At 38.4% G+C, this 24,725-nt stretch overlaps 1 protein-coding gene across 3 annotated transcripts in view; it reads left to right on the top strand.

Annotated features, from left to right (window-relative positions):
• The window catches only part of DYM (dymeclin), a 334,659-nt gene that overhangs the window by 227,331 nt on the left and 82,603 nt on the right, over positions 1 to 24,725 (top strand). The gene's annotated exons all lie outside the window — the stretch shown is intronic.

Genomic DNA, 24,725 nt, shown 5'->3' on the forward strand with positions numbered 1-24,725 from the left:
TTATATGAAGTGTCCCGAATAGGCACATCTTACAGAGACAGCTAGTGGATGGGTTGGACTGGGGGCATGAAGCCGAATGAGGAGTGACTGCTGACGAGTACAGGTTTCTTTTGCAGATGATGAAAACGTTTAAAATTAGGTGGGGGTGATATTGCACAATTCTGTGAATATACTAAAAACCATTGAGTTATACACTTTAAATCAGTGAAATACATATTTGTGTGAATTTTGATGAAGCCATTAAAAAAATGTAGTGCTTGGAGCACTAGGAGAAAAGGACTATTTGTTGAATGTAATAGATACCAGCTTGGCTCATTGTGGCATGAAGATGAATGTACGAGAATAAAGTTCATACTTTGAAAAAGTTAATATTTTCAGGGAGGGAAAATGTTTCTCGAGTGGTGATTTGACTTGAGAAGCTCAATTTGATATGCAACTGCATAAAGGTCGGTATTTTTCAGGCTGGCTTACGAACAAAAAAGTGCAAACAAGCAAAATACCCATCAAGAGAGGACTGATTAGATAAAGTATAAATTCATCCAGTCCAATATTCTGTAGCCATTTTTATAAAAAGTGAATTCATGCCATGTGGGCTTATATGGACTATAACACCTAAATCGCTACAAAAAAAAAAAAGAAATCCACAAAACCCTTTATAGTATATAGGTTATACACACACGTATGTTTAAAAATATACATTTAGTTTCCCTTCTGGAAAAATACATAGGAAACCAGTAAATAGTAGTTGCCTATGGGGAGTCAGATGTAAGGCCCGGGGGTGGGGGGGAGAAGAACTTACCTTATACTTTTCTTTACAGGTCCAGATATTGGAATTTTTGCCAAGAACACCCGTAACTTACTTTTCCTTTCCTTCCTTCCTTCCTCCTTTCTTTTCTTCCTTTACTATTTTTTTTAAAGGTTTATTTATTAGAGAGAGAGAGTGAGTGGGGTTGAGGGAGAGGAGCAGAGGGAGAGATAGGAAATCCCAAGCGGACTCCTCACTGAGTGCAGAGCCAGACGTGAGGCTCGATCTCACAACCCTGAGATCATGACCAGAGCCGAAATCAAGAGTCAGCTGCTTAGCTGACTGAGCCACCCAGGTGCCCCCTTCCTTTACTGTTTTCACATAATTTTACACTTAGGAGATCTAAGGAATTGCCACATACTCTTCCCCCAGCTTTCCCTTTTGTCAGTATCTTATATAACCACAGACCATTGATCAAAACTAGGAAATTAACCTTGGTACCGTACTGCTGACTGAAATACAAATCTCGTACTCAGTTTCCCAGTTTTATCCCTAATGCCCTTATTCTTTGCTAGGATTCAGGCCAGAATCACACAGTGCATTTTGCTGTCCTGTCTCCTGAGTCTTTCCTTGTCTTTCACAGCCTGAACATTTGTGAAGAGTACTGGTCAGTTATTTTGTAGAACACCCCTCAAGTTGGGTGTGTCTGGCGTTTTGTCCTGATTAGGTGGACGTTGTGCATTGCTGAGCAGGGCATCGCACAGGTGACATGCCCTTCTCAGTTCATGATGTCAGGGAACACATGACGTCAGCGTGTATTCCTGGTGGCGTTTACCCGTGTTTTCCTTGACCACTTCACCAGGGTGATGTCTGCTAAGATTCTTTACTATAAACTTGCTAATTTTCCCTTTGTAATTATTGTGTATTGGGGGGAGATATTTTGAGACTATGCCAATATCCTGTTTCTGCTTAAACATTTTCCCACAAATTTTGCCTGCATTGATCTTGTCCCCATCATATATTACTGATAGATTCATGATTTTCTATTTGTCTCGTTCCTTCTACATTTATTGAGCACTTCTGCAAGGAAGATTTGTCAGTGCTCCTCAGTGTATTTATTTGTGCAGCGATTTATATCCGTATGGACTCATAGGTAATAATTTTATTCTTTGTCTTGTAACCCGGGGTTATTGTTGTGTTGTTCAGGTTATTCTAACTTTGGCCATTGGGAGCTCTTTGGGGGTACTTCCTCTGCCCTTTGAATATATTCCTACCTTTGTTTCCCTTTGAGACCGTCAGGATGTTCTAGCTCATCAGGTATTTCCCCTGCTCCAGCTCTAGGATCAACCAGATCTTTAAGGAGGATCATGAAATTTGAATCAAGATCTTTATAGTTACTTTCATAATATAGAAACTGCTATTGAAAATAAATAGAAAGCCACATCTTCTGAATAGGGTTGGTGAACGTCTCTAAAAGAAACAATTGCTTTGGGGCACCTGGGTGTCTCAGTCGGTTAAGCTTCTGCCTTTGGCTCAGGTCATGATCCCAGGGTCCTGGGATTGAGCCTCACTCACATCAGGCTCCCAGCTCAGCGGAAAGCCTGCTCCTCCCTCTCCCTCTGCTGCTCCCCCTGCTTGTACTGTCTCTCTGTCAAATAAATAAATAAAGTCTTTAAAAAAAAAACAGAACTGCTTTGATCTCATATAGGTCTCAAGCCCACATTGATTAGGTCCCAGGAAGTTTCTTCCCTAGTACAATTGATTTTAAAATTCAAATAAATAAAGCCTCTAGCAAGTGAGCAACCTCCACTGCCACTGCCACTTTAATTATAAACCGGGCCTGACTTTAACATAATCAGACCGGTTTTCTTGGTTGTATTATAACTTGGCTTTGGATACACTTCTGAACTACGAGTTTCGGAAATGTTCTTAGGATTCTAAGGACAATATTTAGTTGGAGGACTCCCCTCTTGTTTAAAAAAAAAAAAATTCTTCATTCTTAAAAAGCACACCTCCACTGTAGGCAAGATTATTGCCCTGTCTTTATTCCCCGAGAGGACGTTTGTCCTGTCTGTTCTTAAGGAGTATGGTAGAATATTCTTTTTAAGGATTTTTTAAGAAAAATTATCATCAGAAATACTTACGTAAGTCTTATGTTCTTTCCTCTGGCTTATAAAAGGAAATGGGATGCGTTTGCATTGAAATCTGGCAATGATTAATTAACTTTCTAGCAAAGCTTAAAGAGTACAGAAAACCCATGCATATTAAATTCAGTAGCACTGTGCGATAGATTTGTAAAAACCAGTGATCATGGTGTTTTCCCCTTCCCGTGGCACTGAAAAAATTCTTACCTGCTGCTGTGCAGAGCTTATATGAAAATACCTTTTCCTGACAGTCTCCAAATTTTATTTATTTAAGAAATCCTAATTTTCATTTTCCGTTTGTTCAAATTTTGATTGTTTTTCTCTATTTCTCCCTTTCTGCCTGAGTTGGTAGTTCCAAATAGGAAGAAAAGAAGTCTACTATTTGGAATTTTCTTTGATATATCCTTGATTTACACGGCAAATAGAAAGCAGCTGTCTATTTAAGCATCTAATTCTTGAAACCATAGTCCCCTCAAGCGTCATCTGGAAATAATGTAGCTTGTAAAACAAAGCTAAGAAGAAAAGGCAATGTTTGTTTTATGTGGGATGAATGATTTCTGTTGGGGTCCTTTAATTCGGCTATTATGAGGGTTATTAAAAAGCAGTATTACAAAAGAGGTTTAAATGAAAAGAATTTTTTTGAGCTGGTATCTTATTATTACAGTTGATTATAGTCAAAGCTGCAAATGTTTTATAAATGGCACTTTATTTTTGTTTCTCTAAGACCCCCAAAAACCAGTAATCTTACTCATTGTATGAGTGGAAATTCAACTCTTTCAAATTTATGAAAACAAATTATATTTGAGAATTCAACTCTGCCTGTTTTTCTGGAAATTTCATGCATTTCTGGAAAATTCTTAAGAATCCTCACAAGAACATTTGAGGATCACCTTACAAATGCAAAGATGGCCATGAAAGCGTGGGAGTTTATCTAGACTTCAGCTATTAGAAGATTCCATTAACACCAGAGAGAGTCGAGCCTAAATTGTTTATTAGTTTATTCATGGATTACTTGAGTTTTTGAGATGTGAATTTGGAGATCTCAGCCATGAGAAATGGTACATGCAGGGAAGTAGAAAGGCGAGTTAATTTGTGCTTTGACCCTTGTTAGAGGTTTTTTCCATGATTGGAATGTATGGGTTTTCTTCATTTGTTAGTACAGCAAAGCAGGTATTTTTGGAAAGTTGACCCATAAGAACTAAATTCAGTCCTTAGATGTACTTGGTACCAGGGAAATGAAATTACTTAGCATGTTTGTTTAATAATCAGTGGATCATGGTTAATTATTTTCACGCATGTGAGGCCCCTGTAATCTTTCACCTGGTATCTTCTATGACCTCAAGTTTGCATTTTGATTGAGGTCACAAGGATAGTATTGTGTGGGTCTCAAACCTATCTTTTTTCCTGGAGTGTGGAACGCCAACTGACCATTTTAGTGATTGAATTAATGGCATCCTTTTTAGGATCATATTCTAAGGCTAAGGTACTGAGCCTTTAATAATTAAGGACTATCTCTCTTTGAAGTTGTTTTATACTGGTCATTAATTCAAATAAGAGTAAGAGTAACTTTTGTTTCATTATGAGTAGTGCTTCTGCTCACTAACCAGTTCCAAGTACTAAATTTCCCATACCCATTGTGAATGCTCCATCATATCATTACTAATATTCTCCAGGTTAACAGTTAGTAGTAACAGTTACAAAAGAGTAATGCGTGCATAAACACACTCCATATGGTTCTTGAAATTCCTTATTCTTTCATTCCACATGTTGTTAGCTACTACTATTTTTTTAGGTACTTTTCTCTGCCCTGTGAAGATATCAGTAAAGATAAAAATCTCTGCCCTCGTGAAGCCTATGTTCTAAGGAAGAGAGATGTATAATGACTGCCAGCACGGGTGAATGAATGAATGAAGTGTTAGAAGGTCCCATGGGAAGATGAAGGAAGAAGGGATGGAGAATGTTGGCAATGGGAAGTTAGCAGTGTAAATGGGTGTACAGTGAAGTGCTTGCCTCATTGAGAAGGTGACATTTGGGGCACATGGGTGGCTCAGTCAGTTAAGCATCTGCCTTCGGCTCAGGTCATGATCCCAGGGTCCTGGGATCGAGCCCCGCATTGGGTTCCCTGCTCAGCGGGGACCCTGCTTCTCCCTCTCCCTCTGCTGCTCCCCCTACTTGTTCTCTCTTTTCCTCTCTCTCTCTGTCTCTGTAAAATAAACAAATAAAATCTTAAAAATAAGAGAGAGAGAAGGTAACATTTGAGCAAAGACAAGTCACGTGGCTATGCAGAAGACATGTTCTAGCAAGATGAAACAGGGAGCACAGAGGGCTTGAGGCAGGAGCCTCATGGAGCCTAACGGGGTATTGTGGCCAGGAAGGAGATGATCTGGATCATACTGATAATCATCTTGAACCACTACTGATTGAGGAGTAACCAGAAAAGTTTTAGATAGAGCAACAGCCTGGGAATTAGAAGACCTGTGCTCTGTGTTTTTTGCTATGAGCTTGGGCAACTTATTTCACCATCCTGACTCTTGATTTCTTTGCCTTTAAAATATATCTTAAAGTAGGAGAGCCTGGGTGGTTCAGTCAGTTGAGTGTCCAACTCTTTCTTGGTTTTGGCTCAGGCCGTGATCGCAAGGTCCTGAGATCGAACCCTGTGTTGGGCTCTGTGCTCAGCAGGGAGTCTGCTTGAGATTCTCTCTCTCCCCTCTCCCATGCTTTTGCGTGCATGCAGTCTCTCACTCTCTAAAATAAATAAATAAATCTTTAAAAAAATAAAAATAAAATCTATCTTGAGGTAGATTTTTTAGTGTGATTTCCTTAACATTAGCATTCTCTGGTTCCATCATTTCCATGACGATACACTGGGTAGATAGAAATGGTCCTGGGATCAAGCCCCGCATCAGGCTCCCTGCTCAGGAGGGAGTCGGCTTCTCCCTCTGCCCCTACCCCCTGCTTATGCTCTCTCTCACACTCTCGCTTGCATGCTCTCTTTCGAATAAATAAAATCTTAAAAAAAAGAAAAAACTAACTTCATTAGAAATGAGCAAAAGAGAAATGTCAGTCAAATCCAGTGCAAAGGTAGACGATAAAACAGAATAAGGAGAATAAGATTCTCTGTACTGATAATGAAAGCATGCAATGTACCCATAAAATAGATAGAAAACTATTAAATAACTTTTCAGAATAACTAAGAGAAACTAAGGAAATGATACAAGACAAAACAGAGGCACCTAGCTGGCTCAATCAATAGAGCGTGTGGCTCTTAATCTCCAGGTTGTAAGTTTGAGCCCCACGTTGGGTGTAGAACTTACTTTAAAAAAAAAAAAAAAAGATAAAACAAAAAAACGTAAATCAGAATTATTTAAAAAATGGACTTTTTTTCTAAATAAAAGAATCATTTTAGAAGTGTCAGCTATACACAAGTATTTACTAAGTAAATAAATATAATGCCTTAAGAGTAGTAGAATGTGAAAAGATAAAAAACGTGAAAGCAAAAAGGAATGAAAGAAAAAGCCTTTGAGAGACAGTGACTAAAGAATATAGGCAAAGAGCCAACAACTATAAAATAGGAATCCCTAAAAAAAAGAAAAAATACTAAAAGCTATACTTCAAGAAAACTTTCCTAAAATTAAGAAGAAGAAAAAAGACTCAAAACTGCATGTGGAAAGAGCATACTGTATGCCTTGGACAACCAGTACCAACACAGAGATGAAGAGAAAGCAATTAAGGATTAGCCAGGCCGAAAGACCAGGGCAATGTATTTATTTATTTATTTATTTATTTATTTACTTACTTACTTACTTACTTACTTGACAGAGAGAGAGACAGCCAGCGAGAAAGGGAACACAAGCAGGGGGAATGGGAGAGGAAGAAGCAAGCTCCCAGCAGAGCAGGGAGCCCGATAGGGGGCCCAATCCCAGGACACTGGGATCACGCCCTGAGCCAAAGGCAGATGCTTAACTACTGAGCCACCCAGGCGCCCCGACCAGGACACTTTAAAGGGAAGAAAATCAAACTGTCGACAGATTCTCCGACAGCCGTGTTTTATGCTAGAAGAAGATGGAATGACTTATTGAAGATACTCAAAGAAAGCACCTATGAGCCAGGGGTTTTATATCCCACCAAGCTGACTTCCAAGTATAACGGATATAGACAATCCTACTAAATCTAGGAACTCAAAATATTGTTTCCTTCCGAAGGACGGTCTCCCACTACTCTCTCTAAGTGGTGGTTAGCAAAGGTTTTTGACAAAGAGCCAGAGAGTGAATATTTTAGACTTTGTAGGACACATGGTAGTCTCTGTTGCCTGTCTTTGTGTGGAATGTTTAGTTTTTGTTTTGATTGGTTTATATATAACCCTTTAAAAATGTAAAAACCATTCTTAGCTCAAAAGGTCATATTAAAAGAAGCCACAAACACGATTTGGCCCGTGGCTCATAGTTTGCCAGCCTGTGTCCTAGAGAAGGGGCTTTACACGCCCGGGACGACCATTCAGTCACGAAGGCTGGTGGTGAACATCCTCTGCGACTTTATTAGTAGGACACTAAATGATGCACCTAAAGGAGCAAGTATGGTAAGTAAAGGCTGTATTTCTGACGATGGGGATACGGCTCTTAAAATACGGAGAGGACAGCGGGGAGAACATGTGGAAAAGTAGAATAAGCTTGCTGCTTATAGTTAACCGGGAGTGAAAGGATATTATTTCAGGTCAAATTCTGGGAGAGACGTAGGAAGTAAAAGAAGTTAATTAGCTAGGGGCGCCTGAGTGGTGTAGTCGTTAAGCGTCTGCCTTCGGCTCAGGGCGTGATCCCGGTGCTTTGGGATCGAGCCCCACATCAGGCTCCTCTGCTGGGAGCCTGCGTCTTCCTCTCTCACTCCCCCTGCTTGTGTTCCCTCTCTCGCTGGCTGTCTCTCTGTGTCAAATAAATAAATAAAATCTTTAAAAAAAAAAAAATTAATTAGCTAATTTCAGTATTGCTTATTGTAGTGAATCAATAGAAAATGACCAAAAAAAGGGGATGTGAGAAATTATATAAAGTTATTCATATAAAGATTACCATTAGAATAAAAATACAGACTTCCTAAATACCAAAAAATACACTTAAAAAACAAAATATAAAAAGAAAGCAAACAAAACAGACAGTATCAAAAGTCTACTTACTGAAAAGACTTAGATACATATAAATATAACATAAAATTATATGAGAGCACTGAAACCAACCAAACTGATCTTTAAAGCTCCGTCAATAAGAACTGGTTGACTAGCCTTTGGTGTGTTCACACACAATAAGGTACTATGCAGCTATAAAAATGAACGAGAAATATTCCTGTATGAAACTCTATGTGCCACCACATAATCGCCCTCAGGATAGGTTGGTGATATCCATTCGTATCTATTTATATTTTTTTAAAAAAAAACTGTGGGGGTGCCTGGCTGGTTCAGTCAGTAGAACATGTGACTCTTGATCTTGGAGCTGTGAGTTCGACCCCACGTTGGGGTAGAGTTTACTTTAAAAAAAAAAAAAAAAAAGAAGGTAAGCTACAAAAAATTTTTTTTGAACACCTACCTGTAAGAGTGAAGGAAAGTGATAGGGATAAAAGGAGCCTCTGAATAATCCTTGTTCTTTAGATTTAACTTAAGAACTACATTGATAGTTCGTAAATTAACAGAAGTTCCTCCTATAGAGTTGAGTTGAATATTAGTGATTGTACATATAGCATGATTATAAAAGGAAATTTAAAAGAGCAACCTCTAACGCTGAAATATATTGGAATAAATAAACGTAAATGTATATCAAGTTGATGGTGTAACTAAACAACCAAGCAGCTCTTCATACCTAGTAGGCTATACCTTAAAAACACAATTGAAAAAAAAATTAAACTGTTTTTACTAGTCATATTTTTGTAGAAACCTTGGTATCGTTATTTCAAGAAACGTGTGTGTAATGTGAGATAAAGCAAATGAGTAATTGTGCAGTTTTCTAATTTTGCTTCCCCCATTGCCTTGGGAACCTGGATTCTTGGCACAGGAACAGTCTATGCCAATGTAAAATAGAAGAGATTGAGTAAAACCCCTTTGATCTTAGCTTGAATAGGAAGTATTTATATGGACTCCTATTTTTGTTTATTTAATATCTCTAGCTATGTCTAGTCATTCTACTCCTGTCCTTTGAACTTATGGAAACAGTGACCAACCCAGTCGCATAGCACTGAGCATCCTTAGCAACCAGATTTCCAGTAACAGGAACAAAGAATTTATCCTGCCTTTTATATAAGATGGTAAGAAAACAATAGATAAGGGAAAGTTCCTCTTTGGGAGAAGTATTACAGCTAATAACTGAAAGAAGTATGGAATTAGAATATGACCATTTTGCAAACCTTAATAAATCAGTGCATCCAAACACTGAGCGTGAGTGGCTCCAAAACTTGCAAGAACAAACAACCAGACATCAGGTGCCTTCTGACGTAGAGCACACACCGTTTATGAAGTCGTGTTGCTTTCAAAGAAAAAAAGAATCAAACCTAATACGATCAAGCCTTTAGATTCAGCTGCTGATTTACTGGAAATATCCAGAACAGAGAAACCTTCACCACCACCACCAAAATCCAGATTACAAGAAACTATATGGCACAAATAACCTGGTTTATTCAACTAATAAATTGCAATGAAAAGGGAGAGAAACACACTTTAATAAAGACCACTTGCACTATAAAAATTTTATTTGAATCCTCATTCTGTTTTTTTAAAAAAGAACAAAAAAACCTTTTTTTTTTTACCTAATTAGATTAGATTGACTAGGTATTTGATAATTTTCAGAGATGACTATTAACTATTTTATGTGTGAGAATGGCATTATGGTTTTATTTTTAAAAGAAAAAAAATGTTTTAAAGATTGATTTGTAAGAGAGAGAGCACCCACATGCAGGGGAGGAGAGGGGCCGAGGGAGAGGGGGAGAGAGAATCTCAGGTAGACTCCCTGCTGAGCATGGAGCCCAACACAGGGCTTGATCGCACGACCCTGAATGAGATCATGGCCTGAGCTGAAATCAAGAGTCAGCTGCCTAACTGACTGAGCCACCCAGGTGCCCCTTGAAGAAAAATTTTTATCTTTTGGAGATACTGACTGATACATTAATGACTGAAGGATGTGTCTGAAGTTTGCTTCAAAAATAACACCTGAGGAGAGGAAATGGAATATAGAGAAACAAGACTGGTACTTGAATAAATAAAGAATTTTTTAAAAGACACTAGCGGAAAAAAATGAAAAGAAACAAGATTTGTCAAGACTCTGGCCTCAGACATACCTGGATTGAATTCTACTTCTGTCTCTTAGTAGCTATGTGATAGTAAGGGAATTACTCAATTTTTTTGAGTTTCAGTTTCCATATCTGAAAATAAACACAACAGTCCTGTTATCAGTGACTTATTATTAGTTTTTAAATAGGATTAAATACAGTAAATACAAAAGTGAAACACAGCATATATTTAAGGAGGGCATCATCCATCCAAAATACGTGATTTTATTTACGTCATGTTTTGCTCCAGACAGTGAGTATACAGTGATGAGTGAACAGAAGTGGACCTTGCCCCACCTCCAGAGCTGGTGGAGGGAAAAAACCACAATCATTTAGCGAGCAAATAAATACAACATTATAAATAGGGTTAGGGAAAATAACTACAACATAATGCAAGAGAATTTTGAGAATCTTAATTTAAATTTGGGGTATTGGGGAGATGGAATATTTGCTCTGTGAGAATTTAACTGAGACCTGGTAGATGAGCAAGAGTCAGCCAGAGAAAGAGTGGGGGTAGAGTGTTTTAAACAGCATATTCAAAGGCCCTGCAGGAGGACAGAGTTCTATTTATTCAGCAAAGTGTAAGCAAGCCAGAACATCTTGGAGAGTAGTATTAAATATACCTGGAAGCATAGGTCATTGTCAGGCTATGCCAGGCCTGGTGGGCTGTTCATTGTAAGGAGTTGGGGGTTATCCATGGTTTGGCATAAAGTCATTGAAGGGTTTTGAACAGTGGAGTGACTGGTCTGATGTGCCTTTGAAAAAGTGTTTAAGACAGGTGATTCTAGGGGCGCCTGGGTGGCACAGCGGTTAAGCGTCTGCCTTCAGCTCAGGGCGTGATCCCGGCGATCTGGGATCGAGCCCCACATCAGGCTCTTCCGCTATGAGCCTGCTTCTTCCTCTCCCACTCCCCCTGCTTGTGTTCCCTCTCTCGCTGGCTGTCTCTGTCTCTGTCGAATAAATAAATAAAATCTTTAAAAAAAAAAAAAAAAAAGACAGGTGATTCTAAAGAGGTCACAATTGAGATTGAGGCCGGTTAAATCAGCCTGATGAGAGATGACAGTACAGTGGCTTGGAACTCAGAGTAGTCTCGACTGGAGGTGGAAATACAGGTGTTGTCCACCTGAATAAGATATTCAAAGTCATGGCAATTGATGAGAGAGCACAGTGAGAGAGAAAGTGGCATGAGAAGGAGAGAGAGGGACCAGTCCAGAGCTCTGAGGGGCCTCCAACCTTTACAAGAGGAAATGCTTGTAACGGGGAATTGGGTAAACGCCACGCGCATGGTGCCAGGTGGGTGTGTCTTAGGAAGAAATGGTGAGCTGACTATGGGTTGAAGAGTGAGGATGACATGAAGGTTGAAACATGTCCACTGGATTTGACAAAACAGAGATAGTATCTGGGCATGTAAAAATGGGAATTATTTTGAATAGTATAAGTGGACAGGTAGCTAGATTAATCATGAGAAGATTCTTCCAGAGGTTAGATTTTTAAATTGAAGTCTAGGACAGAAAGGAAGTACAAAACTAATTATTCTCGATCTCCTAGTCAGCCTTTCCTACCTTAGCGTATGTCTTACCTGTTTCTATTTCTTAACATACTCGACTTTATGAAGTTCTTATGTGAGCGGATGGTAAGAGTTAAGCTTGTTTAAAATGCACGTTTTATATTAGTACTTTAATAATTTACAATAATAAACCTCATAGTAGCTGAATATCCTCATTAATTTAAATCTTTATGTCAGATTTTAAATTGAGTTATGGTTAGTAAACCAAGTGGAAAGAATGAAAATCATAAGTGTGTTTATACAACTCCGGTTATAGGAAGCTCCGGAGAGCCCCATCATAGCCCTGGGATTACTTCCATGAGATTCTAGGACATATTTAAGCATCTGTTAAGTTAGATAGCAAGCTTCGCAGTCACCATCACATCCATGGTTCAAAGGAAATACTCCTTAAAGCATTTTTGCTTTACAAATGTTTGTCATTATTGTCTCTAAAAATAGAGAGGAAGAGATTTTAAGAACTGAGTACAAATGAGGAAAATGCAAGCTGTGTAACAAAGGATGTTGGAGGGAGAGAGGGTGTGTGTCTGTGTGTTAGACTTCCAAAAAAGCTTTAGATTGTTTTTTTCTTTTCAATCTTACATTCTTGTGTCCTTACTATAATATTACTTATGTAGAGCCTTCTGTCCATTGAGTTCAAAGCACTTACAATCATCAAGTCATTTATTTCTTGGATTTATTGAATGGGTGCCCATTGTTCAAAAGCCCGTGGGCGTAAGTACAAAGTTATAAAAGCACACAAATTAAATCTAATAGCACAGGAGCAGGAGAGAAAGCCAGCAGGATCACTTTTGTGCCTGTTGGGAATGCCAGACTCTTAGAAAAGAGGAGAAAACAAAAGAGAAAAAAGAAAAGGAATAAAACCACCACCTAGGTTTCGTCATATTCTGAGGGTTACAAAGAAACCTGTCCGTCAGAGAGAGTGACCATGGGGTACAGTGTGGAGAGGCCTAACTGAATTTAGAAGGTGCTCTGGAAAATTCTCCAGAAGTCTCACAGTCTCCGATTCAACTCCAATACCAAGAGCATGAGAAGTTATTGTTCCTGTCCCTCATTTTGCAGAGAAGACATTCAGATACAAGGCCCTTTGGTTAACTGCTATTGTCTCAAAGCAGGGCCGTAATATTTGAGGCAGAAGCTTTTTCTCAGATTCCCAGTTAAATCTTGCTTTCCATTCTTTTAGCATTTTAGAAAGACACCTATTTCTTTTTAGTTGTCTCTTTTTCATGTGGTGGTTTAAAAAATGGGTATTTTCAATAGTGTAGTAAACTTAGAAAAATTGAAGCTGATTTTAAAATTAATTTCGAAGAGGAAAAACCTCAGTTTTCAAGGGTAAGAAGTCAATAGATAATTTAAAATTAAAAATTAAGAGATACCAGCACGTACTCTTTCAGAATTAAGAATACAGATGTCAGGGGCACCTGGGTGGCACAGCGGTTAAGCGTCTGCCTTCGGCTCAGGGCGCGATCCCGGCGTTATGGGATCGAGCCCCACATCAGGCTCTTCCGCTATGAGCCTGTTTCTTCCTCTCCCACTCCCCCTGCTTGTGTTCCCTCTCTCGCTGGCTGTCTCTATCTCTGTTGAATAAATAAATAAAATCTTTAAAAAAAAAAAAAAGAATACAGATGTCAGAAGAGACAGATAAAATGGTTCAAATATCCTTGCCTCTATGGCTGGGGGTGAGGGGGTGGTACCGGTGGTTAGAGGGAAGCAGAAGGTGGCTTTGGACTGCTCTTGCTTCAAATCTAGTAGTAGTCTTGACTTTTAAACTAGACTAATTTGTGACTTTGATGAAATTTAAAGTTTAGGGAAAAGAAAAATAAGAACAGGAAACCAAACCCTCACGTGCAATAAATATTTGGGATCATTTGCGAAACTGAGTTTAATGCATTATTCTCTGTCTTAGCCTGGAAAGTAGCAGACTCATCAGCACCCTCATGCCGTAAGCCTTAGTCTGATTGTTGGTAATTCAAGAGAAATTATCTAAAACTGCTAAAAAATTACACATTCCACAATTAGACGTTTTCTCCTACTTCTGGTATTCTTATTTAATTGGAGATCTCTAAGGACACTGCCTGGAACTCCCAAAAGCATTCTGATGTGAAGTCTTAAATGAGATCCTGCCTGTGCTGCTTTATTTGGGGTCTCTGTCTAAATTGCATTTGTTTATACTCTTGTTTCTTCCGTTTCTTTGCCTTCATTGCGTTTCCCACAATTCCCAACTTTCCCACTGGACTCCAAACTCTGTACAGGCAGGGGTTACATCGTTGGTCCCTGCTTCAGTACTGCTTCTAGTCGGGCACCTTTTCATAACAGCCGTCAATTGGTATTTGTTCAATGAATGACAGATTTCACCTGGGAATATTGTGTGGGCTAATGGGTAGCTACTGGGAGGATTGATTAAATTGCATCAATTAGCCCAGTAACCTGCAGGAGTTAATAAAACTTCCCAGCTGCCTAGAGTACATTGAGCCAGACCTACCATGGCCAGTAAATTACAGGGGAGCGCAGAATCCTGGGCAGGTGTTCAGTATCCTTGCTGTTACCAAAGCTCTTAGAAGGGTAAGGAATATTCAGACAGCAACTGTTTTGAGAGCTTTTATAAAAGGCAGTTTGTAACTGGCATATTGTGTATGCAGTTAATTCATTGTTAATATCTCCCTCCAGGTCTTTGTGTGTCTTAAAATTTTTATACTCTTTTTGTTCAACGTGTTTGATTCCCCATCCAGTTTCCTCAGATTTTAATTGACATAAAGTTGAGGTCTTTAAGAAGGTTCTCATCATTTGTCGGGTACACCAAAGAGAGTTAACAGTGACTGTGGAATAAATAAAAACCAGTAAATTAGTTCAAATAATGTCATAACATGTTTCCTCAGTATAAATCAGACACCTACAGGGAGAAAAACTGCTTCCTAAGAATTTTGCTTAGAGAGGCACTTATATTAAAAGAGTATAGCTAAATTGCTAAAATTGATTTTACATTGCCATTTTCCAGTTCTTTGGATATTTGAGAGTTCTTGTTCACCCAGCTCCTGGTGTGATCTCTTGGTAAAACCAAATGATATTCAGGAAAATTTTAAGTGAACATTGGCTTTATTGATGAAATGAGGTAGAGATTGTTCTGGAATTGCTGCGGTGCACATTTGGGTCCTTGCCGAAGTAAAGCGAACAGTATCCACTACAAAAGGCTTTGTGTTGCAGCCCAGGCTTGTGATGGATGCCCACGTGGTGAGGCAGCACCCACAGTCCGTCCCACTTGTGCTGGTGCATGTCTGACAACATCTCTGACTTTGGACTGAAACTGCCTGTCTCCTACTTACAAACAGCTGGCTGAAGGGGATTATCACTAAATTGCCACTTAATGGTCTATAAACTGTAGGAAAGCTACATCTTTGTTATTACTTCCTGGTACTGTCACTGTGCTTTTAAGAGAAATGCCACCAAGTGAATTGGAGTTTTGTTACCATTGATACTAAGACTTGTGCTTGAAAGTTTTCTTGTTACCCTGTTCTCATTACCCTAAAATGTCTTTTGTTTGCATTTCATACCTTCCTGATAACAAAATCTTTTCCTTATTCCCAACTGATACAAGTAGACTAAAGAAGTGGAACAGGAGATAAGAAAAGGGGGAATCACCTTCCTCCTTGCCAAGTAGATTTTAACTGTAGAGACTCCTTTTAATAGCCTTTTTCTCTATTTCTATGTGAGTATCAACTTTTTCTTTGCCTCTAAAAAAGGATTTCCTTTATGCTACATTAGGGTTTTTCCCATCCTATTTTGATTTTATCTTTTACATATTGGTAGTTGTTTCTACAAACTGTTTTCCAGGAAAAATATCCAGAGAATAAAATCAGGCATCTTTCTCTTACAAAGAAGTCAGCATTATATAGCAAAATGGCAGGCAGCCCCAACTCATGGCTTCTTTGATTACTAAGCCTGATCCGGCGGTAAGGCATTGTAAGTCAGATCCATGTCAGTGTCATAGGTTAAGTTCCATTCCCCAAAAGTAAATTAAAATGAACGATCAATGTGTATTTTGTGACCCTTTATTACAGACAATAGTAAGATAAAAACTGAGTTTATATATACTTTTGGGTGCCTTTGAGGCTTTTTGAAAATGTAAGTCCAATGACACACTAAAGACATCTTATTTTAGTAATTCTTCTTATCGTAAGCATTCCTCATTACTCTAAGGACCTTCAAACTGCTTTTAAAATTTGTTTCTGCCACAAGAAATAAATTGCAAATTTAATACAGAATTGCCTCCCAAAGTTTTTGAATGGTAATTGCTGGGCGATAGGCAGTTTCCATGGCAACTTTTTCAGTGATCCGTTGCTTTAATTGTAGCAGACGACCAAGTCACCCTCATTGCTACTGACCTTGACTGAATTGTGAGCGTTGGCAGTTGTTTGGGCAAAATGTAGGCATTGATCCCAGTCATTAGACAACCATAAATACAACTTTGGACATTATGTGGAATATAGTTATAATGCAGTGGGTTTCAAATCAAACTGTCTTCAATCAGGGGTCACCTATATTTCAGCATTAGACTTGGAGTATTTTTGAATACAGCATTTCCTAAAGGAATTAGCCATTTAATATAACATTAACATTTAGGTTCTTAAAGATCTCAGATTCACAGCTCGGTGCATTTCACGGCAATGCACTCAGAGGTTCTAGAATTCAAATTTCAACATCATGGAGGCACTTCTCTTTAAATAGACATGAAAGCGTAAGTCAGAAACATTACAGTTGTTTGTCTTAGTGCCTGATAGAGTTCATATACCTGGGAAGCACATCTGTATCTAATAGGAAACTCTCATTCATTGTTACTATTGCTTTTCCTAGTAAGGCTACAACTACTAACTGCTACTATATGTTAGGCGTTGGGATAGGTGTTCTATATTCATTATCTTGTTGCCCCTCTGCTGTAACAGTTTTGCTGATAAGGAAGTCCAGGTTTAGAATCTTGCCCAAGGTCACATTCCAAGGCCAGTCAGGCTGACCCTAGAGCCTGGGCTATTAACTCTTGTGGCAGTACTCCTCTTCTGTAGCTCTGGCCAAGTTTTCATAAAACTGGGAAGTCTTTAAGATACAGAGTAATTGCTCCTGATTTGAGTCCGTGAAAATAGTTTTTGGTGTCAGATTGAGGTTCAGCCTCCCTCAATTATATTCATAATATGATTGCCAAGTGAAAATACTAAGTTGGGTTTTTATGTAAAATGCCTTACGTATCTTGAGAGAAGCGTTTTTGAGAAATTTCTGCCTTACGAAATTAGGCAGGATTTTATAACTCCCAAGGTGAAATAAAAGTCAAGCACTGCACCTAATTTTATATGCTCATTACCTATTCTCAGTGCTTCAAGCAATGCCGCGGGTCCCGATGTGGGCCCTCAGTTACTGTTTGCGAAATCATTGTCTTCTGTGGTTATTTGATATTTTGTTCGTCACAACTGAGGATTTGTTTTGTCAAATTTTGTTAAACTGTGGGGTAGGTTTGTTGTTTCCCACTGAGAAATAATTAAATCGAGACAGCATTTGTTTTATGTGTTAATTGTTTTAGAGAGAACTTCCTTTTTGAAAATAAAAATGCCTCAAGCATAAGATATAATTTGGTTTTTAAATTAATGATTTAAGAACTGCATCCTATATTATTTTTTTCCTATTTTAATTTTGCTAATTATCTGAAAAATAAAGTGGAGCGATATTTAATGCTCTTTGAAATTTAGTCTCCTTGTAAACCTTATGCAGAAGCTTATTTGCTGCTGCTTTGCTAGAATTCTCATAAACACCTCGATTTTCACCCAGCGTTGTTTGAAGACCATTGATGAGGAGGGTAGGGCTTGAAAAATCATTGGACTAATTGTTCCTTCCCCAACATCATCTTATGAAAATTTTCAAATACACAAGAAAAGTTGAGAAATTTTTACAGTGAATACCCATATACCTACCACCTAGACCCTACAATTAACGTGTTACTGAACTTGCTTTATTACCTGCCTCTTTGCTTCTGTCCTTCTAGCAGTCCATTCTAACTTGTCTGACATCCATCATTTGAATAACTACATGGTATTCCATTGTCCAGGTGTACAACAATTTATTTAACCAATCATCTACTGTTGGACATTTGGGATTGTGGCGGGTGTAATGACCCTTGGGTAACTGTGGTAGAGTAATGACCTCTGAAAAGTGTCCAAGTCCTAATCCCCAGAACCTGTGGATACGGTAAGTTGCACAGCCAAAGGGACTTAACAGATGTAAGTAAGGTTATGGACCTTAAGATCAGGAGGCTAGTTTGGCTTATTTAGGTGGACCCAATCAAAACACATGAGCCCTTAAAAGTAGAGAACTTTCTCCAGCTCCAGTAGAAGAGATATGCCCAAAGGGGGAGTCGGAGAGATTCAAAGCTGAGAGGGGTTTGACACGCCATTGCCGGCTTGAAGATGGAAGGGGCTATGTGATGCAGGCAGCCTGAAGCTGTTAACAGAGACTTCCAGCTGACCGCCAGCAAGAAAATAGGAAACTCAGCTCTGCAGCCAGGAGGAACTGAATTCTGCCAACAACCTGAATGAACTTGGAAAGAGATTCTCCCCCAGAGCCTCCAGATAAGAGCCTCGCCCAGCTGACGCCTTGAATTTGGCCTCATGAGACCCAGGACAGAGGAACCAGCCAAACCTACCCGAATGTCTTCAGAACTGTGAGATAAGAAGTTTGCATTGTTGTAAGCTGCTAAACTTGTGGTGGCTTGGTAAGGCTGTGGTAGAAAGCGAATTCAGGGGTAACGAGAATTTTTCATTATTATACAGTAAACATCCACAAGGCTAAATCCTTGAGCACAGTTTTATTTCCTTAGGATAAATTTCTAGTATTAGAATTACAGGCACAGAAGAGTCTGTGCACTTTTAAAGACTTGTTTTAGTATGTATCGATAACGTTGAAACGTGGGCAAGTTGTGTTAGATTACACTTCCGTCAGGACTCTGTTGAGAATCCCATTTCCTCTCTTCTTGACAACACTGGGAATTAGATTTGTTATTTGTGTCAAGGTGAAATGTCAAAAAAAAGGGGGGGATAGTGTTATCATTTTAATGGGTATTTTTAAACTAGCAAAAATGAACATATCTTAATGTTTTTATCTTTTTTGAATTACGTGTTTGTGTCCATTGTGCATTTTTCAAATGAAGGCCCTCTTACTTTACCAAACAACTTTTTAATTTAACTTTTCTCAAATTCCTTTTAAAAATCCACCAGGACGACCATAACTTTTTTCTCCTTTGAATATTTACTCTGATTACATCAATAGATTTCCTAGTATTGTACAATTCTAGAATTCCTGAAAATACTTGGGTTATAGAACTTTTTAGCAGTGTTGACCTTGATGTGTATATATTTTGAGTATTTTAGTGACATTGGCTTTTGTTTTCATTTTTGAGCTAACGTTACCATACTTTGATATCAGTTATGCTACCCTCATTTAAGGAAAAAATGAGAAACTATCTTTTTTTTCTGATTTAAAAGCTTAAAGTGTGGGGCGCCTGGCTGGTTCAGACAGTGAAGAGTGAGACTGTTGGTCTCCGGGTTGTGAGTCCAAGCCCCACATTGGGTTTAGAGATTACTTAAAAATCTTCAGAGGTGCCTGGGCGGCTCAGTCAGTTAAGCATCCAACTCTTGATTTCAGCTCAGGTCATGATCTCAGGGTCGTGAGATTGAACCCTGAGTTAGGCTCTGCCCTGGGCATGGAGCTGCTTAAGATTCTTCCTCTCCCTCTTCTCCTCCCCCGTCCATCCCCTGCTCATGCACTCGCTCACTCTCTCTCTTAAAGAAAGAAAGAAAGAAAGAAAGAAAGAAAGAAAGAAAGAAAGAAAGAAAGAAAGAAAAAAAAAACTTTAAAAAATAAAGTAAATGAAAGCTTGAAGGGATAGTCGTTTCATATTCCCTGAAGATATAAAGGCATTACTCATAAAACTAGATGAGCACAGTCACCATTTTCAAGAGTTTATCTCTGACAAGTCTTTCACTTTTTTTGTGTGTAGTTCTCTTCGCATTTTTAATTTGATTATAGGTCAACTTGAATGATTTGTATTTACCTGACAGGTTTCCCTTTCATTCGGTTTGTCAACTTAAGAAAATATTTGTTATGAAAAAAATTCAAACATAACGCAAAAGGTATTTAATGAACCCCGATATGCCAACTATCTAGAGTCAACCATTAGATTTTGTCATATATCTTTCATCTGAACCTTCCTCTTTGCTGCAGTATTTCAGAGTAAATATTGGAATTTTAGTCTTTCATATTTTGGTATGTGTCTCTAAAACTAACCTCTTCTTTCGTAATCACGTATGGTAATCACACCTAACAAAAGTAGCAATATTTTCTAGGTGTGATCTAATACACAACACATTCGGATCTCTCCAGCAGTCTCATAAGGCTGTCGGCAGTGCTAACATCAGAGTCCTAAATAAAAATTCATAGATTTGGCTGTTACATCTGTTACATCTCTTTTAATCTAGAGCGACTCCTCCCCCATTTCTTCCCCTCATCATACCATTATTATGTTGCAGAAATGGCCATTCGTCCTGTAGAATCTTCCACATCCCAAGCATATCCTTTGGCTTCCTCTGGTAGTGTTTAACTTGTTCTCTCCCTCATATTTACTGTAAATGGAAGTTAGCTTTAGAGGGTTGAGTAGATTCAGATTCTTCTTTCTTGGCCAGATTACTTCATAGGTGATACTGTTTGCTCCACGTGTTAGGAGGCGTGGTTGTCTTATGTACTCTTAGTGAGCCTAAGATTGGTCGGTGGTTTCAGATGGGGACAGCCTGATTTCTCCACTGTGATGTTCCACTTCACCTCATAGCGTAGTTCTAACCATTGATGAGTGTTGCCCTAATGAGTCACTTAGTTAAGAATTGCAACATTTTTGTTTTCAACATTTTTCATTAACTATAATATTTCTAGAAGAACATTTCTTCATCAGACAGGGTAATTGAAATACAGTTCATAAAGGAAAGTCAAAGGCTTAATTACTCCCTTTTAATCTCCAGTTTTTAGAGTAAGAAGCTGGAGGCCCATTTACTTATAATGTCATTCAGTGAACTGGTGGGCTCGGGAGGTGAGAGATTCCTCTTTCTCATTTTTTAAAGTATTACATTATTAAACTCATGGAGTTTTATATATTGAATATGTTTGAACTCATTACATTCTTTAAAAAAAAACTTTTTCATGAACCATTGCGCACATACAGAAATATGTGTAGATCTTAAGTACATACAGAGGAGGATTATCACAGATTGTCCTTCTTTGGCTGCTTGTAAAATACTCTGTCTTTGGTTTTCAGTAGTTTTACTGTTATGTACTTAGGGCACAATCTGTTTTTGTCAGATTTATCCTGCTTAGAATTCATAATGCTTCTTGAATTTGTTGCCTAATATATCTCTCAGCTAGTGTCAATCTCTAAAATATTGTTTCTGTGCCTTTTTTTTTTATCCTGGATATTTTCTTATCAGCTATTTTCTACTTTACTGATTTTCTCTTCAGTTGTGTCTCATATGCTATTTAAGTCATCCATTAAGTTCTTCATTAGTTATTGTATTTTTAACCTCATGATTTTTTTTCGTATGGTTGTTTTTTGTAGTTTACAGTTCTCTGCCAAAATTCTCGGTCTTGCCCTTGAACAGTTAAGCCCAGTTATTTTAAAGCATGTGTTTGATGTTTTCCTGTGAGCCTGTTTCTATTGTCTGTTGTTTCTCTCGTCTTTCCGTTATGTGGTCTTATCTTTTAATGTACCTGGTTATTTTTATTGAGTGCCAGACATTTTATATGAAGAGTGATGGAGATAATTCGAGGCCCTGGATGATGTTATCTTTCTCCAGAGAGGATTTTTGCTTGTGGCAACTGCCTGGGCTAGGAACGATATTACACCCAGATTGACTTAATGCAGTCTGACTGAGATGCTTCACAGCTGTACATGAGTCTCTCTGAGGGATGGTCTGTTTCTTTTTCACTTGTATAACTCAGGTGTACCTCTTGGACTTCCACATAAAATCCTCTTTTTTGATAGATCCTGAATTCCAGCACTTGACCTTTCCACCTCTAACTCCTGTGAGCCCGTCAAACCTTTTGCTAAGCTTCCCTACCTACTCAGTTTTCAAGGCTCTCAGCTATACTTCAGCAAACATCTTTAAGGGAAAAGTGGTTTAAATGTCAGGCTTACTTCTCTAGACTTTGTTTTCCCAAATCTTGGATCTACACTTTTTTACTACCTTGATAGCTTTCTGAGGCCATTAAACAGTGTATACATATGCATATATGTATATACAAAAGTCTAGCTTTTTTTTAAAGATTTATTTATTTATTTGAGAAGAGAGAGAACAAGCACAAGCGAGGGGTGGGGCTGAGGGAGAGGGAGAGAAATCCTCAAGCAGACTCCCCACTGAGCACAGAGCCCAACACAAGGCCCGATCCCAAGACCCCGAGATTATGACCCAAGCCAAAATCAGGAGTCGGCCACTGAGCCGAGTGAGCCAACCGGGTGACCCACACATGTCTAGCTTTTATAGCTGTTCTCAGGCAGGAGAGTTGGTCTAAAACATCTAATCCACCTGCCAGATATCTCATTATATTTCAAGTTCAGCTCTTTGAAGTTTCATCTTTGGTCACTGGATAACACATCATTTTGACTTATGTGTCCCTTTAACACAATCCACTAGTCATTGCAAGTTTTTTGATTTCTAGTGCAAGATGTCCCAGCTAATATTGGGTACATTCTGCCACAGACCTGGTACCAGTCATCCTTTCAAGGAGACTTGGGTTGTTTTCTTTCTTTGTATGTTTGCTTGGTTTTTTGGGGTCATGAATGGTGTTAGAGAATATAATCTGACAGCTGATACTCTCACTGCTCTTTGGTTATCATTACTAGACCTTTTCAGTGGATTATATTAGAAAATACATATTTTTAAAACAAAAATCATGTTTATAATCTCAAATTCACTTTTAACATTACAAGTTTTTAGCTTTCCTTTTTTATTTGGTTTCATGTTTCTATTTCCTCTCTTATACTGAAAACCTTGATTCTTAAAAAAACCTTACCCTATTTTCTTGCATTAAGTAATCAGTAACTTGAAGAGTCACCAATATGACTCCTAAAAATTAGAATATTGAATTAAGTTTGAGATTTCATTTCTCTTTGCCCTTAGAATACATTCTACTTAGTATTCTACTAAGATTATATTTATGTACAGTCAAAATAATACTGTGTTTCAAAGACACGGAAAGTAAGCACTTTTGTCTGTATCATTATATCACAATTCTGATAAATCATTTCAGTTTATTGTCAAGTTTTAGAGAATTCTTTTGAAGTCTCAATTTGACTTTATTTTGGAATATGTAAGATGTTTGTTCCAAAGTCAAAACTGTGTAACAGGATATACACAGAAAGCTCTTGCTTCCATCCCTATTTCCTCTTTCTTGTTTCCTCCCTTCCTCTGTAGGTAACTATTATTTTTTTTAAAGATTTACTCACCTGTTTTTAGAGAGTGAAGGGGGGTGGGTAGGAGCAGAGGGAAAGAATCTCTCAAGCAGACCCCCACTGAGCGAGGAGCCCAACTCAGGGCTTGATTCCACAACCCATGAGATCACGACCTGAGCCAAAACCAAGAGTCAGATGCTCAACCAGCTGAGCCACCCAGGCGCCCTTTTATTATTTTTAGCTTATCCTTCCAGTTTCTTTTTGCATGTGTGTGTGCACACACACACACACACACACACACACACTCACTCTTACACCCTTCCCCAGGTCCTTTCTTACCCAAAAGATGACACAGTGTGTACTGTTTTGCACCTTCCCGTATTCACAGCATCTCCCAGAGTTCGCTCCATATTAGTGTAGAGACCTCTTCACTGCTTTTCCCGCCTGCATGGTATTATGTTATGTGGAAATACCATCGTTTATTGATGGACATTTTGTTTTCTTTCCTTATTTACAAATGCTCTCATGACTAACCTTGTGCATATGCTGTTTCATAATTGTGCAAGTCCGCCTTCGCATTCGCCTGCTAGGTGTGGGATTCCTGAGCCCGAGCGCATGTGCGCATGTCATTTGTTACATGGCTGTACCACTTTGCATTCCCACCAACATTTCATGCGAGTGTTTTCCTACAACCTAATATATTAGTGTTTTGAATTTTTGTATTTTTACCACAGATTGTCAGTTTTCTTAGAGAGTTATACAGAGACTTTTCATTGAAATGTTTTCCATATCCATAGTTATATGACTTTTCCCTTCCTTAATGTTTTATATGTGTGTTTTTTCCCTTTTTTTCCTGATTAGCATGTTTGCTGCTGCTCGTTTGCTTTTAAAAGAGACAAATGTATTTATCTACCTGTCTCTTATGGTTTTACTCTATTTCCTGATTTATTTAGGTGGGGTTTTTTGTTTGTTTGTTTGTTTTGTCTTCTGTCCTGCTTTTTCGGGATTCATTTTGTTTGCTTTCTCGATTTTGTGCACTTACGAATGACTCTGAGGCCGTGCGTTCTGTTAAGAACAACTCTGGCTGCAGCTCTGTCGCTGATTAACACCCAGCCATTGGCTGTTTATGTTTTTCTTACTGATTTGTAGAATTTCTTCCTGTGGTTTTGCTCTTCCTGAATATGTTGTTAATATTTTTCTTAGTTGCTATTAGTCTCTTCTCCATTTATGAGGCTCCCTTTTTTCACTTCAAAGGACTTACAGTCTTCATGTATTCAAAACTCTTGTGTTTTTTTCCTTTAGAGACTCTAGATTCTTTTTAAAAACATTGAAACACCTCCCTGCCTCTCTCACCCCATCCCTGGGTCAAGAGGATGAAAATATTTACCTGTATTTTTCCTAACCCCTTAAAGTTTATTTCTTAACCTTTTAATCTTCTGGAATTCTTTTTGTTGAATTAATTAGAGATATAGCCTTTACATTTTTTCTATTTAATTATTACTCAGC

The sequence above is a fragment of the Ursus arctos genome, unplaced genomic scaffold (genome assembly GCF_023065955.2).
Source record: "Ursus arctos isolate Adak ecotype North America unplaced genomic scaffold, UrsArc2.0 scaffold_17, whole genome shotgun sequence".
In the NCBI taxonomy this organism is placed as follows: domain Eukaryota; kingdom Metazoa; phylum Chordata; class Mammalia; order Carnivora; family Ursidae; genus Ursus; species Ursus arctos.